This window comes from Lepus europaeus, chromosome 2 (assembly GCF_033115175.1).
Source record: "Lepus europaeus isolate LE1 chromosome 2, mLepTim1.pri, whole genome shotgun sequence".
Taxonomy (NCBI): domain Eukaryota; kingdom Metazoa; phylum Chordata; class Mammalia; order Lagomorpha; family Leporidae; genus Lepus; species Lepus europaeus.
In genome coordinates this window covers 80,705,606-80,718,545 of record NC_084828.1, presented here as the reverse complement: position 1 = coordinate 80,718,545, position 12,940 = coordinate 80,705,606, and the positions used below count along the sequence as shown (strand labels likewise).

The following is a 12,940-nucleotide window of genomic DNA, read 5'->3' as shown; positions in this document are numbered from 1 at the left end:
CAGAATAGGATCTTAGCAATACAGAATTAGATAATCATTCCTCCTGATACTTGAATCAAAATTAAAACTTTTAAAATGTGGTTTTCAGATCTGTTATCTCATATCCCCTTCTCCCCCACAGTAGCTCTGTGAAGGCAATAGCACAGGTACTCATCATCTTTTTCAAATAAAGTCTCACCCAGGTTACACATTTGCAGTCTGTTCAAGCAGTCTAAGCATATACCCCTGGTTCAGCAGGCTTCGTTATGGTGAATCTCATTTCTGTTAGGGAGCAGAGTAAGGGGCAACCACACAGTTGAATGTAACTTGCATGTAGTATCTGGCTACTTTTGCTTTCTCCAGGCCATCTTTTAAAAGTTTTGCTGATACCCATAATTGGTTCTTCCATTGTCTCTGCAGCATCAGGAGCCTTGATATCTCCTTCCCAGTTACTAAATGCTGCTGCTGCAGGGGCACTGGAGCACAGGGAAATGAAAGACCAGCCTGAGGCCAGTGGGAGAGGCGTTCTTCATTCTGTGTGGGGACTACGCTTGCTGGAATGGGAACGCCAGGCAGTGCTTCACAGGGGCTGCTGTCTGCGTCACAGGATTCCATTTGTCGTCTAACAGTAAGACCTTTCTTCAAGCAAAACAGAAACACATGAAAGTGTAGTTGCTCTCTTTGAAGAAGAGATGGGAGAACTGTAAAAACACCACCCTCACTGCCCTGCGATCCCACCTCTTGCCCCTATATCTTTTTAACTCAGGGATTCACTAAGTTCAGCAGGAAGACACAGTATCTATTCATTGTGGGGAGTTCTTGGTAGATCTGGGAACCACGGCTTGGCAGCAGAAACATGTTTCTGCTATAGCCTCATTTTTGAAAAGTACTTTATTCTCTAACTAGAGAGGGGTTAAATAGAGAAGAAAATTGATTTGCAATTTATAAGAGAATTTACAAGATTAATAAGCCAATGTTTTTCTTTTGTTTCTTTTCTTTATTTATTTTTTTTTTTTGACAGGCAGAGTGGACAGTGAGAGAGAGAGAGAGAGAGAAAGGTCTTCCTTTTCCGTTGGTTCACCCTCCAATGGCCGCTGCGGTAGGCGCGCTGCGGCCGGCGCACCGTGCTGATCCGATGGCAGGAGCCAGGTGCTTCTCCTGGTCTCCCATGGGGTGCAGGGCCCAAGGACCTGGGCCATCCTCCACTGCACTCCCGGGCCATAGCAGAGAGCTGCCCTGGAAGAGGAGCAACCGGGACAGAATCTGGTGCCCCGACCGGGACTAGAACCTGGGGTGCCGGTGCCGCAGGAGAATTAGCCTATTGAGCCGTGGCGCCGGCCTGTTTTTACTTCTTATATTTAAAAAAATAAATATAATTTATATACAAATTTTAAGCATTAAGCTCTGAATTTTGATAATTTTATATGCCTGTGTAGCTATCACCTCTCTCTGTCTCTGTCTCTCTGTGTGTGTGTATGAGAGAGAGACCCTGAGACTCTATTCATGTCCCTTCCAGTCAATTTCTGCCCTCCCTCAACCCCCACTCCAGGGACCACTTCCTGATTTCTAACATCATAGATATAGCTTTGCCTATTCTTGGATTCCATATGATTGAAATCATACAGTATGCACTCTTTTATGTTTGGCCTCTTTTGTTCAACATGATGTATTTAAGATTCATTCATGTTGTATCAACTTTTGATTCCTTGCTATAGTTGAATGATATTCCATGGTATAGATATACCATAATTTGTTTATCTATTCTCCTGCTGATTAACTTTTTGATTGTTCCCAGCGTTTGTCTATTGAGAATAAAGTTGAGGTGAAAATTCTTCTACAGATCTTTCTGTGAGCATAGAAATCACTGTTCTTCAGTGATTACCTAGGAATGGAATTATAGGGTCAAAGGGTAGAAATATATTTAACTTTATAGGAAACTGTCAGAGAGTTCTTTAAAGTTATTGTGACAGTTTGCATTCTCAGTAGCAATGTATGAAAGTTCCAGTTTCTCTACATCTTCATTATTTGGCATTATCAGTCTATTTAACTTCATCTACGCTAGTGGGCATGAAATGCTAGTTCATTATGGACTCATGTTGCCCTGATGACTAATGAAGTCAAACACATTTTCAGATGTTTATTGGTCCCCTGTACATGTAAGATAATTCTTTTCAAGCCTTTTGCCTTTTAAAAACTAGGTTCATCATATTTATTTATTATTTTAGGGACAGACACACAGAGAGAAAGAGATCCCACCTACTAATATGCAACTAGGAATGAGGAACTCAATCCACGTCTACCATGTGGTTGGCAGAAACTTGAGCTATTGCTACTGCCTTCCAGGGCCTGCGGTATCAGGAAGCTGGAATCAGGAGCCAGAACCAAGAAGGGAACCCAGGTACTTTGATTTGGGACTCGAGTATCCTGATGGCATGTTAACTGCTAGGCTAAATGTCTGCCCCTGGGTTAATTATATTTTTATTATAGATTTGTAAGAGTGCTTCATATATTGTAGACATAATCTGTTTATGAGGTGATATACTGAAAATGGCTCAAACCACAATTTCTAATTCATTCCTTTCCTAGTAACTACGGGAAATTAGGGGACCAAAAAACCTCAGAAAACAAGCTTGAAAAGAAAAGTCTGCCTTTCCTTTCCATTTTAGTTTTTGTTTTGTTTCCATGAAACTGACTCTATGATGAATGTTTTTTTCTTTGCAGGAAGATATCAAAGTGGTCCCAAGGCAAGGAAAGGTGTGGGAAGAGTTCAGGTGCGGAAAGCAGAGGAGGGCTGAGGTGAGTTAGGAGAATGAGGCTTAGACGTCTGGTGTCTTGGGAACTGGAATCTAAATCGAAATGTGCAATGTGTCCAGGATTCTACTCCAGCATTTCTACTTTCTCTTCTTCCCTCTCCTTTCCTTCCTCCTCCCTCCTCACCTGACAAGAGCAAAAGTCTATCATGATTGAAAAATGATGATTTCAAGGGGCTACCCAACAGAATGGCCTGACTCTTAAGCCTTTGTGGAACTATACGACCTTCCCTCCCTGTTCCTCCCAAGCACTGATGCCCAGAGTCTTCATTTAGTCTGACCGGCACATTTTAAATGTTTGCTGGAGTTTATTCTCTTCCCTGAGTGAATTCTGCTTCCTCAAAGAGTATTCTTCCATGGGGTTCCTCTTCCTCATCTTCCTTCTGGGGTACAAGGCTGGCATATTAGATGCTTTTTATTTATTTTTTTTTAAGAAAGATCTGTTTTTAAAGCTGTAGCTTACCTTACTGCTAATGGGCACATCTCTCTTTCCACGCTTACCTCATATACTTCTGTCATGAACCAGTGAGTTTACTGTCAATCTTGAGAGTGAGTCCTACCCCTTCCAGCCTCCTTCCCTGGTCCAATAGCCCTGAAATGCTCATCCCTTCTCTCAGTATGTTTAAGTCCTGACCATGCTTCAAAACAAGTCCTCTGGCACGAAGAATTTCATGAAAACTCCCAGGCCCAGATGTTTTCCTTTGGCTCATCTCCTAACATGGAATGTGGTTAGTTTGCTAACACAGACACAAGGCTGAAAAAAGAAAAATTTTCACCAGGGAATGATTTTGGTTATTTAACTGTATTTAGAGAGAATTAGTTCAGGCCAGAAACTAGGGCCTGGACCAAATGAATGAAAGGTGGAATTCAATGTCTCCAGGGGGCAAAAGGCTTTCTCCTTCCACTCGATTACCTCCCTCTCAGCTCTTGGCCTGCTCAGTTTCCCTCTTGGCTCTGGTGGCCTCTGGCCCCTCACTGTCCTGAATTAATTGCAGGGTTAGGATATGATGACTTCTTTGAGGGATACATTGGCAATATTTCTAGTCCAACAATTGTGTACTCTAGATACAGAAATAAGGGAGATCAGAGGAGAAACTTAAAAAAAAAAAAGACAAGGTAAGAGGCAATTGGAAGGCTCATTCAAAAAAAAAAAAAAAAAATCCCAAGACTTTTCCTGCCAGATAAGAGTCACCAAATTCAGTATTCGGCTGCCAAAAATCGATCCATCAGAGATGAGTTAGCAGCCACTTTGGTCTCAGTTCACACAGAGCTCTCTCGAAAGGCATCTTCCAGTTCTCTGGGCCTTTCTCAGTGTTTATGCATACAAATACCTTTAACTCCTTTCCCTAAGTGTTTCATTCTCTATCTTCCTGAATCAAAACTCACTTGCCTTTTTCTCTTCCACTTCCTGTGGTCTATTCTCAACAACTTAGTTCTTTATTAACACAGAGTTGGAAATCTCTCTGTGCTGTTCTTTCCTTCAGATCATTTTTAGATGTTGATGACTGTGATGAAGATGATACGGCTAAAGAAGATACTTTACTTTGTATTGTGCATCCATTATGGAATAGTGAGTTAAGCATTTGACCAACTTTCTTTTATTTAATCCTCATATCAACTTGAGGAGAAAATGAAAGCACAGAGAATTTAGTTTTTTGCATGGTCTCGGCATGGTCTACGCTGGTGGCGGCAGAGCTGCATTTAACATTGAAGTGAAATTTTCCTAAGCCTGGCATTACATCAACAAGACTGCTCTGAGAGCTGACTGTAGAGAGAAGTGCCAGTTTATCCTTCCTCACTCCACATGAATTTTTTAAATTAATCATGTTTTTTAACAAATCAATAAATTAATTGTGTGGTTGTGGCCTTATATCAATGTATGGCATAATTTACCCTTATAAGAAAACACACTGACATCCCTAAAATTTTAAACTCCAGTAATACTTTTTTTTTAATTGAATCTGATTGCTCACTATAAGGGCAATGTTGATCAATCTGGAATTCTCTGGTTTCTCTGTCAGGAACAGCAGACACATTGTAATCTGGTCTTGGGTGTGATCAGAAGGATTACAGCTGCAGCAGAGATGTGTCACCTGCTCCCTACACAGGCAGGTTCTCCTAATGGCAGCACCAAATGCCCTCAGTTCCCACAGCAGGGCTCTACATGAACCCTAGGGGTCCTCTCATACTACTCAGTAACAGATGAGAAAATGGAAAGAAAATGATGGGTACTTAATTGCTTAAAACATGGAAGCACATTTATATATAAAAGTATATTCTGAATAATAATAATGGTGACTATAATGCAATAAGTTATTAAGTGCTAATTAAGTGCCAAGAGCTTTGCTTAAAAACGTCACACACACACACACACACACACACGAAATCTTCACAACTGGGAAATACTATTCTCACCCTCATTTCTCACATGAGAAAACGGATTTCAAGACCTTAAGTAACTGCTTATGGATAAATGATAAGTTAGTGACACAGGTTTCAAGCCCAGGAAATGTAGCCCAAAACTTTGCAGTTTTGATGACGGCACTCCTGCTCCTCAGCAAATGGTGACTATATAGATTAGGCAATATTACACATGTTGCATATATTAAGGTTCAATCCCATTCCTAGCAACAATGGGGAAGAAGGACCCATGATACTTCATAGTGATGGAATGCTGCAGAAATGCTTGGGTTACCTATTACACAATGAGCACCTTTTTATGTTATGATGTCATTGTGTTTATTAAATGAGAAAAGTGAATGCTAAATACTTTCCATTGGCCTACAAGAGCTAGCTGAGAGGGAAAAATAAACGGTAGCTGAAAAGACTATTCCATTGCACTGGAAAGAGCTATTTTCTCTAATTTGTTTGTATGTTTATATATATGGATTTGTATGATATATCTATATCTATCTGTATCTCTTACTATGAAACTAAAGTAAGTTAAATTACCATGGTCACTTACCCTTCTTGTCCAGTCTTGTGTTAAATTCCTTTTTGTTAACCAATTTATAAAATGATGAGATTTGTGAATTCTAAAACAGATTATTTTAAAGGCATCATAGCATTTCCCTCCATTTCAGAAACATATAATCTGTGTGAAGAGTTAAAATATTTAAACAGCTATATCAAGACTTTTGAGGATATTGCAAGCATTTTCTGGAAAATCCAAGGGACAGAGCAGTAAAGAAATCCACTCCAGTTTCAAATTTTTGGCAAAATAATATAAGAACAAATTGCAAGATGTTTTAATTGATGAGTTCCAATGTTCAATTAAATAATTTATATTCCAACTGGATAATTTGGAACTGTATCATTTTTATTGCCAATTTCAAGTTCTTTTCTTCAGCATCATTATGATTAATACTGAAGTGTTTGATATGACCATGGCTTTGTAAACAGCATTGGAGGATATCCTGAGAAGGAATTCAGTCTATAACTTTACCTCATCAATTTGAGACTTGTGGAATTCTATTCTGTTTTCACAAGTGCCTCCCTTTGTTGAAGAGTTCCTACCACATTTGCTGCCATTCATTCTAATACCTAGAAATCCTTGAGTGCTGGAATGTCCTTTTCTCCTTGCAAGCTAAATAATAGTGTTGTTGCTCTACCTCTCCCTTCTGCATAGTTACCAGAAAGGAGGACCACACAGCATTTGAACCTTGACAATGCTACCTGAATTCAGGCCCACAGACTCAGACCCAGCCCAATATAGAATGACTGGGAAGTGTCTGTTAGAGATCCTTGATTTCCTGAAAACAGATGGCTTGCTAGAATAAAAAGGCTGTGTAAATAATTGTGAAAGGAATTTTTAAAGGTAGATGAAACATTACAATGATTCTGAAATCAATTTGAAAAATGTCTAGTGGAAGATTGTCAAATAATTATTTTGTGGGGAATTAGGTTTATTTCATTATATTTATCCTGTATTTCCTTCTCAAAGGAACTGGGTACATTTAGAAAACGTTACACTGATCACCAGGAAGAATCCACATGTATTTTCTCAAATAGATCTTATTTTCTTTCTCGATATAGTTATTCTGTAGGAGGATCTGGCAACTTGCAAACAGGGAAAATGGCAAGGCTTTGCAGAATCTCACTCCATACCTATGGGAGAAACAGTGATGAAGTTGGGCTGGAAGACAACTCACAGCAGACAAAGACTGTGTAGGCTCAGGGCTGCGACATCTAGAGGAGAACCTCCAGTGAACCACCATACATCCTTGACCTGGCCAACATTTCGAACGGTTGGTAATAAATTTAAATTTACTTTCATAGGATGAATAACTATGCCAAAAAAAAAAAGTAAAAATTGAGGGGAAAATTAAAAACCTGTCACTTAAATAAAAGAAAAAAAGTCAATGTATTGGATGTACTTACCTTGAAAATACCAGGGGCTTTAAAGTGAGCACACACAGACCAGACAGAGGTGATGAATTAATTGAAAAGGCACCTATCTCCTGGGCTACCCTGAGACAGCACCACACTCTGAACAGGAAACATCCACGGTGTGAGTATGCAAGCTGAGCACAGCCAACTAGAGTCCCTTCACCACAGGGAGACCAAGACACTAGCTAGAGACCAATCATGGTGAATATACTGAGAATGTGTACCACAGAGCAGGACCGACAATGAACAGAAGTAGTCAGAGGACTTCTGAAGTTGGAGGGGACTGTGGAAATCACACACATAATCTTCTTATAATCTCATGATTTTTCAGGTAAAGGAAAAAAGGACTCTGATAAAATATTTCAGATATTTTTAAGGCTTCTAAACAAAAGGAGGAACAGAATCCCACACCCACTTCCACTCCTGAAACGGAACAACGATGAAAGCATAAAAAGATGGAGGCTTTGGTTCAACACAATAGTGAATCCCAAGCACCTCCTACCTCTCCCTTCCCCCTCACCTCTGCATCTGGGCTCTGTGGCTATCCCAAAAGGGGTTGCAGAGTATCCTTCAGGGATGCCAAATCCTGCCTACCAGATTTGCCTATCTTCTAGGTATAATCCCACTGAAAAATCTTCCATAGGCAGCTGACTGAATAAAGAATCCCCACTCGGTGTTCTCATCAAAATGTGAACCTTGGGGCCAGCTCTGTGTGTAGCAGGTAAAGCTGCTGCTTGCAATGCCAGCATCCCATGTGGGTGCCAGTTCAAGTCCCAGCTGCTCCACTTCTGATCCAGCTCCCTGCTAATATGCCTGTGAAAGCAGAAGATGCCCAAGTGCTTGGGTCCCTGCACCCATGTGGGAGACCCAGAAGAAGCTCCTGTCTCCTGGCTTCGGTCTGGCCCAGCCATAGCTGTTCTGGCCATTTGGGGAGTGAACCAGCAGATTAGATGGAAGATCTGCCTCTTCCTCTCTTTGTAACTCTGCCTTTTAAATAAATAACAGTAGAAAGAACCAACAACAAAAAAACAAAATGTGAGACTTGGAGCTGATTTTGTGGTGCAGTGGATTAAGCTGCCACTTATGATGCTGGCATCCCATATCAGAGTACTGGTTTGAGTCCCAGCTGCTCTGCTTCCAATTCAGCTCCCTGCTAATTTGCCTTGCAAGGTAGCAGAGGATGGCTCAAGCGCTTGATTCCCTGCCATCCATGTGGAAGACCCAATGAAGGTCTGGGCTACTGGCTTCAGCCTGGCCCAGTACCAGCCATTGCAGCCATTTGTGGAGTGAACCAGTGGATAGAAGATCTCTCTTTTTCTCATACTTATATACTCTCTCCCCTGTCACTCTGCCTTTCAAATAAATAAATACATACATACACACATATATGTAATGTGAGCCTCTGTCATAGAATTATCACACTGCCTGATGATTTTCTGAAGATGTTTCTCTACAACTAGGCTGCTAATTACTCGGACTGTTGTATCCTTAATGCCCAGCAAAATTTTTGGTACATAGCAGGGTGCTCAATAAATGTTTACTCCATTCAGTTCTTAAACAAGTAGAAGCTGACTAAACAATCTCTAATATAAAATGCTAAGGGACTCTGCACACTACCAGCTGAAGAATTGAGACTACCAGTAAGTTACAGTCAGATCTCCCTTCTCTAGGCGGAAATTTCCTCCTTGAGTTTCATTTCTTCCTTGCCTTACCTGACCCAACTTGTCCTAATATGAATCCCATAATTTAGAGTTGGTTGTTCCATTCCTTGCTCAGGTTAATTACTCACAAACTTTCAGGTGCATCAAGCAAACTTTGTTTGCCATTACAGAGTAGTTTAAAGGCAAAACCTGTACACTGGAAATTTATATTCATTAAATAAAAGTTAAAAAAAAATAAAGGCAAAACCATAAATGTGGCCCATATTTTTCATAAAGTCTATGTAGAACCTTTCTCAGCATCATTTCTAGGACTCTCCAACAGGAGTATGCCCACCTCAAGAGGTACCCAAGATCATTTATTGATAAGACAGCAAAGTTCTTCCTGTATAAACAGGCATATAAGGGGTCTTTAAGAAGTTAATGGAAATGTGTATTAGAAAAAACTATGCATGAATTTCAAAAATTTTTGCATCAAAATAAACTTTCCTCTTGAAAGGCACACACACACACACAGAGAGAGAGAGAGAGAGAGAGAGAGAGAGAGAAATTTGCTCCAATTTTCCAGGTCACTTTGTGAATGCCCACAACATCCATGACAGCAAAATGGGAGTTGAAGCTGAGGGTCAGAAACTCAGTTCAGGTCTCCCATATAGGTGCAGCTGCTGCCTCCCAGGGTGCACATTGGCAGGAAGTTGGAATCAAGAGCAGAGGTATGGAACTCAGGCACTCAGGCACTCCAATACAGGGGCATCCTAACTGGTATCTTAACTGGTAGGCCAAATGCCTGCCCCTAAACTTACCTTTTAATTCTACAAACTTTTTGAAATACCCTCATAAATCACTTGAACACATATTTAATCAGGTCAAAGCCATATGAAGTTTCCCTAAACTTTTATTAGTAGATTCATGCTGGAGTCTCACTCTGGCCATATGGCAGATGGTTTTATAGAGTGCGTGGTTGCAGAGGGCTCCTTAGGGAAGGAAGGAGTGCCAAAATTCAGAGGGGTTGACTGTGGATTGTTTCTTCATCACTGTCAGCATATTGTTAATTACTGCTCTTTTCATGTGTCTTGTTAAATGGATTTATCTATTATGAAGTTTAAACTAAACTGATCTTTTAAACAAAAAGACACGTGGCTTAGTAAGTTTTTTTCAAAGGAATTTCAGCTTGAAGATTATACTAGTAACAAAAGCAAAAGCAAACTTTGAATTCTGTCAGCCACACTGTGGGGGTAAGAAAACAATGACAATCTAATCACTTCTGTCAAGAAGCCAGGCCAAAAAAAGAAAAAAAAAAAAAGAAAATTATCAGAAAACTATGTAAAACACAGAACCACAGCTTATAATGAAAAAGCTAAACTTGGTCTGAAGGGCATATTGAGTTTTGAGATTATTAGCTAGTGAACATTTTAATAATCTATTAACAAATAGATGTGTGTGTGTATATATATATATGTGTGTGTGTGTATATATATATATATGAATATATGTATATATGGCTTCAAGTCCAAAATTATTTTGTTGAAAGGCAACATAGTCAAAAAGAAGTCTGTAGTTACTTCTAAAATTCTTTTTATTTCTTTCTGATCATTATTTCTGTAGAAAACTTGGAAATGTAATAAAGTATCAAAAATAAGGAAAAGAGGCCAACGTTGTAGCGTAGCAGGTCAAGCCATCGCCTGTGGTTCCAGCATCCCATGTGGGCATTTGTTCCACTTCTGGCTACTCCACTTCCAGTCTAGCTTCCTGCTAATGTGCCCTGGAAAGCCGTGGATGATGATCCAAGTGCTTGGGCCCCTGCACCACATGGAAGACCTGGAAGAGGCTCCTGGCTTCTGATCAGCCCAGCTCCTGTCATTGTGACCATTTGGGGAGCGAACCAATGGATAGAAGATCTCTCTCTCTCTCTCTCTCTCTCTGTAACTATGTTTTTCAAACAAATAAATAAATCTTAAAAAAAAGAATAAGAATCACCCACATTCTTACCATCACAACATAGACATTATTAACATTTGGTGAAGTATCTCTTCTATCACAACCAGTTCATATAAAATGACTGTCAGAGAAAGAAGCTGAACCTACAGGAAAAAAAGGAAAAACTCTCTAGAATACCACGTTCCCCTCTGGGTCACTGTATCTAGTAACCAAATGTTCAAGAGCTATGTCAAGAATGCAGCCATGGTCCTGGATTTAAACATCTGCCAAACAAATTTGGGATAAGTTTCACTTTATGTGGGGATGATCTCATTTTAGGTTATAGTGTGGGAGCCATATATACACCATTTTTATTGAGTAAAAGAAGACTTGTGCAACAACTCCTGCTATCCTAATTTTTAAATTAGTTGGCTCACCTCAGCCATTGGTGACATGGTTAAGAAGTCATTCTTAGACTCCCAGCTGTCCAAGCGGTAGGCCTGCTTTGGTTTTCAGTAATCCCTAGGAATTTGGAGTATGTCCATCAAATGCCTTCCTTTAGGACAAGAACCACAGCTGCTGGTCCTGCAAGCACAAGGTCTGCCTGGCTTATGTCAGCTCTGACATGTCTCTCATGACAGAAACCACCCTCAGTCTCACACTCTGAAGCTTCTCTAAAAGTTTGCTCTTCATCCCCACAGTGAACTATAGCTGGTATTTGAAATAATCTCATCACCCTCAAAAATAACTTCTGACAATAAGATTTGAAGCAGAGCTTTTCCATAGATTTGGCACGATTTCCATTTCTATCTAAAATTAGATTCATCATTTTCCCCAAACTTTAAGCCTCCCCAAATGAGGAACAAGATCTCTTCTGATACCTGGACATCATAACCAAACCAGAGGACATATAAGCAAATCACTATTTATATCTTCCTTGCCTTTTAGGCCATTGCTGTATGAGTAATTCTCTACTTTTGCTCCACTTTTTATCAAATTGTCCAAGTTGTTGTCCAGTTCTCAGGGTGGGAGGAAGAATTTTTATACATAGAAAGGCTGCAGTATGCAAATCCTACCTTTAAATATCATGCTTTTCTATGGCAACAGTTAAATAGGATCCAGTTTTAATTACACTCAGTTTGATTTACACTCATATTTTTAAAGGATATTTTCTGTATAGGCTCTGGATTGTTTTTCAGGGGTGAGACTCGATTTGCTCAGAATCACTGCAGACAAATACACACCAGTGATACCCCCAGTTGATGTCAGGGGTGCAGTCGATTTTGAAAGTAAGCTAACTGACCCATTCTAGGTCTAAACCAGCAATCTTGACCCCTCCAAACCATATCCACCTAATTAAATAAAACTGAAACACAGAAACCTTCCGGTTATTTCTTTCCCCTTGAGCATTTTTTGATGTGGGTCTGAAATAACAGGAGAATAAATATACAACAACAAAATCACCTCATCTGCCATCATAATTTTTTCCAAGAATATATTCATTTCCAGTAGGTGAAATGGAGCTTGGAAAGGACTGTAGGAGTTTCTGGAGCCTACACTTCTTTAAAAAAATGTAATAACCCTTTTTATTTTAGTGAGCTTCACTCCCAATTACTAGAGAATAATGACTCTCACCTTTTCTCTCTCCTCTTACGTCTTTTGTCATCTTACCTTTATGAAGTTCATCAGATACACTTTTTATGACATAACAATATTTCATTTTCCACTGGTATCTTAATTGTTCTTCCAAAATATGTTTTTATGATTGTTTGCCACATTAAATAATTTTGAGTATACATTAAAAATAGGTGTTTAGAGTGCAAAATAAAGTTAAAAAGAAATAGTAGAAGGAAAACTGACTTTCTCTCCTATAATACTAGGCAGGAGCAAAAAGAAGACAATGACTTTCATTTGACCTTTTGCCACCCCTACAAAAAGAGTGACTTATGTGCTAGATAAGTTTTACACTCCAGAAATTCTAAAGGCCTGGATTTAGTTACAGTTTAAAAGTATTAAATAATAAAAGGTGGACATGATGTGTGGCAGACATTATTATTTGGTACCACAAATGGGGACAGAGGACATAAATATATCAGAACATATGATTCTGACCTTCTCAGACATGAACTAATGACTCTATGAGAGGAACAAACAAAAGGCCTTAGCAAGGACTGACTTTCTAACATG

General features: G+C 39.6%; 1 protein-coding gene across 6 annotated transcripts in view; it reads right to left on the bottom strand.

Moving 5' to 3' along the window:
- The window catches only part of KALRN (kalirin RhoGEF kinase), a 737,253-nt gene that overhangs the window by 303,980 nt on the left and 420,333 nt on the right, over positions 1–12,940 (bottom strand). The gene's annotated exons all lie outside the window — the stretch shown is intronic.